This window comes from Bison bison, unplaced genomic scaffold (genome assembly GCF_000754665.1).
Source record: "Bison bison bison isolate TAMUID 2011002044 unplaced genomic scaffold, Bison_UMD1.0 scf7180017864379, whole genome shotgun sequence".
Taxonomy (NCBI): Eukaryota; Metazoa; Chordata; class Mammalia; order Artiodactyla; family Bovidae; genus Bison; species Bison bison.
Window position 1 is genome coordinate 12501719 of NW_011494951.1, and position 4224 is coordinate 12505942.

General features: G+C 46.1%; 1 pseudogene; it reads right to left on the bottom strand.

The window, feature by feature from the left end:
* Positions 1-1906: 1906 nt before the first annotated feature.
* The window catches only part of LOC105001215, a 3996-nt pseudogene continuing 1678 nt past the window's right edge, over positions 1907-4224 (bottom strand).

Below are 4224 nucleotides of genomic sequence, written 5' to 3' on the forward strand. Positions count from 1 at the left end.
CAGTCTCCACACTGTTCTCCATAGTGGCTGTACTAGTTTGCATTCCCACCAACAGTGTAAGAGGGTTCCCTTTTCTCCACACCCTCTCCAGCATTTATTATTTGTAGACTTTTGGATCGCAGCCATTCTGACTGGTGTGAAATGGTACCTCATAGTGGTTTTGATTTGCATTTCTCTGATAATGAGTGATGTTGAGCATCTTTTCATGTGTTTGTTAGCCATCTGTATGTCTTCTTTGGAGAAATGTCTATTTAATTCTATCAGTTCTAATGAGGTGGATGAAACTGGAGCCTATTATACAGAGTGAAGTAAGCCAGAAGGAAAAACACCAATACAGTATACTAACGCATATATATGGAATTTAGAAAGATGGTAACAATAACCCTGTGTACAAGACAGCAAAAGAGACACTGATGTATAGAACAGTCTTATGGACTCTGTGGGAGAGGGAGAGGGTGGGAAGATTTGGGAGAATGGCATTGAAACATGTAAAATATCATGTATGAAACAAGATGCCAGTCCAGGTTCGATGCACGATACTGGATGCTTGGGGCTAGTGCACTGGGACGACCCAGAGGGATGGTATGGGGAGGGAGGAGGGAGGAGGGTTCAGGATGGGGAACACGTGTATAACTGTGGTGGATTCATTTTGATATTTGGCAAAACTAATACAATTATGTAAAGTTTAAAAATAAAATAAAATAAAAAAAACAAAAAACAAAAAAGAAAAGATGATGTCAGGTTTATAGGTCCTATATTCCAACCTACTGTGAATCTATTAGATACTGCTTTATAAATCCCCATGAGCTTTGATTGAAGCCAGCGCTAGGATTACTAGATCTAAGGGCAGAGAGAGGAACCAAGCTGCAGAGAAGGTAGACATCCAGCAAGAATTAAGACAAGATGTGAAACAACTGGGTCCGTCCTCTATGCTAATCCCCAAATCTGGTTCCTTATAAAGGATGCAGAAAGAATGGGAAGAGGAATCCAGGAAAAAGTCTTAGAGCTGGGAGAGATGAGAATTTCTCTCTTGATACCACTGAGATCCTGTGTGCAGGGAACCCTTCGTCTTGTGAGGATAATCATTAATGAAAATGACTGCTGCTGCTGTCAGAGATGAGGACACCCAGGGCAGAATGAGACCAGAACTCTACACATGAAAAAGAACAGTCATTATTCAGAAATAAACTAAATAAGCAAAATATAAGCATATAAACACAAAGAAAGGCAGGACCTAGCATAAGCTAGGCTGACCTGATTATGGGACGTCTTCACTGCCTATGGTCCTAGAGACAGGACAAGGCCCAGGTGAGTTCTGAGTTTACAAGAACACAGGTCCTGGTGGGACAGGGAGCGACTGAAAGGACAAAGACAAAGCAGCTGAGAAGATGACCCAAGCAAGACTGACCACATCAAAGCCGTGATACACTGACCACCAACTGGGCACAGGCCCCGACTATGCTCAGCTCCTCACAGCCTCCTCCTGTCCCTCTTGCAACAGACTGAGCACAGCAAGCATAACAATTCTGGAAGATTCTCAGTGCTTTCATGTACTTCCTCTCTCAAACTTTAGAATCCTCTCTCTTGCTATCCCTACAAACCTTCACAGCACCAGTTAGAAAAAACATTCATATAAATAGATTTTATTTTCAAAGGAAATATGACATAATTACTCAGTGCACATGAAGTGAAGACAGCGATGGAGAGGGTCCAGCTCTGTCTCTGCTGGAACAGGACAGTGGATCAGAGAGGAGAACACAGGTCAGGGTGGGGAGGGGGTGTAATGGGCAGGTGTGACCAGTCTCCCACCTCCTCACATTATGCTAATAGGAGCACAGACACATTCAGACGCAGCTGCAGAAAGAGGGGTCTGGGGATCTGACATCACAAAGTGGGACCGAGCATCACTCAGTCCCCACAAGGCAGCTGTCTCACACTGTGAGAGAAAAGAATCAGGATCCAGTTCAGATCAGTCATGTAAGGGCTGACATTCTCCACAGCCCCCCACATGCTCACATGTCCCACTCAGAGACCCCCACCACCCAGTGTGTCCTCTCTGCCCCAACCCCTCTCCCAATCTAGACGCCCCAGGGTCTCACCTTTAGGAACCGTGAGAGACGCATCAGAGCCCTGGGCACTGTCAACGCCTGGGGGAGAAGAAAACCAGGATGTGGTCAGAACTGACAGGAGAGAAACTAGAGAAGGAATTTTGAGGAGGGTCAGTCCCCCATAGCCTTCTGTCTGCACCCTCACAAGGGTCTCAGGAATTACATCCCTTCTGTACTTACTTGCAGCCTGAGTGTAGCTTCCTGCTTTTTCACCTGCAAGAAGAAAATATCACATGAGAGGCCATAGAGAAGACTGAGTCATGAGGTCCTAGAGGAAGCCCCTAGTTCTGGACCCCACAGAACTTTCTGGAACTGTGACCAAAATCCAGGACAAAATCAGGAGAATGAAGAAAGGTGCTGTTGGGGTGACTGCACCAACTACCCTTCTGGAGGTCTGTCCTCAGCAGGGGCCCTTCCCTCTGATCTTCATGTGCTGAGAGACAGGCCCCGAAGTGGAATTACAAGGTGAAAAATCTGTCTTTCATTTTCACATGTACTTTACAAAAGGGTCAGTGTTAGCATGGAGCTCAGACTCCACATATGTATGTGGAGGGTACTTTCCAATAACCAGGCAGGTAAACTTTTATCTGGATTTGAAACTCCCAGTGAGACAAGAAAACTCAGATACCTCCATCCCTTCCCTACCTAAGCGCTTCTTCCTCCATATCCCAGCCCCAGCCACCACAGCCACCACGAGGAGAACCAGGCCAACAACGATGCCTATGTTGGGGACGGCAGGCTGAGGAGGTTCTGTAGAGGAAAGAGAAGGGGCCTAGCACTCATGTTTGAGTCCAGACCTTGCTGAAGGGGTCCAGAAAGGCTTCAGCTTTATCTGAGAAGAAGCTCCACCCCAGCCTCCTCCCTACCCCAGGGTGAGGGTCTCCTGAAGCCCCTTGTGCTGCACTTTGCACCTGTATCTCTGCTCCTCTCCAGAAGGGCCTACCAGAGCTGCCCATTTCTGGATGTTTCCATTCCCTGAAGGCCTGGTCTCCACAAGCTCCATGTCCTGGGTCTGGTCCTTCACGTCATGCTGCCAGGTCAGTGAGATATCAGGGTAGAAGCCCAGGGCCCAGCATCTTAGGGGGACCTCATGGTCAGAGATGGGGTGCTGGGTCACATGTGTCTTTGGAGGATCTAGGGTGAACTTCCGATTGTTCAAGCTGGTTTTAGAAAAGGCAGAGGAACAAGAGATCAAATTGCCAACGTCCGCTGGATCATCAAAAAAGCAAGAGAGTTCCAGAAAAACATGTATTTCTGCTTTATTGACTATGCCAAAGCCTTTGACTGTGTGGATCACAATAAACTGTGGACAATTCTGAAAGAGATGGGAACACCAGACCACCTGACCAGCCTCTTGAGAAACCTATATGCAGGTAGGGAAGCAACAGTTAGAACTGGACATGGAACAACAGACCGGTTCCAAATAGGAAAAGGAGTACATCAAGGCTGTATATTGTCACCCTGCTTATTGAACTTCTATGCAGACTACATCATAAGAAATGCTGGGCTAGAAGAAGCACAAGCTGGAATCAAGATTGCTGGGAGAAATATCAATAACCTCAGATATGCAGATGACACCACCCTTATAGCAGAAAGTGAAGAGGAACTAAAAAGCCTCTTGATGAGAGTGAAAGAGGAGAGTGAAAAAGTTGCCTTAAAGCTCAACATTCAGAAAACGAAGATCATGGCATCTGGTCCCATCACTTCATGGGAAATAGATGGGGAAACAGTGGAAACAGTGTCAGACTTTATTTTTGGGGGCTCCAAAATCACTGCAGATGGTGATTGCAGCCATGAAATTAAAAGACGCTTACTCCTTGGAAGGAAAGTTATGACCAACCTAGATAGCATATTCAAAAGCAGAGACATTACTTTGCCAGCAAAGGTTAGTCTAGTCAAGATAATGGTTTTTTCAGTGGTCATGTATGGATGTGAGAGTTGGACTGTGAAGAAGGCTGAGTGCTGAAGAATTGATGCTTTTCAACTGTGGTGTTGGAGAAGACTCTTGAGAGTCCCTTGGACAGCAAGGAGATCCAACCAGTCCATTCTAAAGGAGATCAGTCCTGGGTGTTCTTTGGAAGGAATGGTGCTAAAGCTGAAACTCCAGTACTTTGGC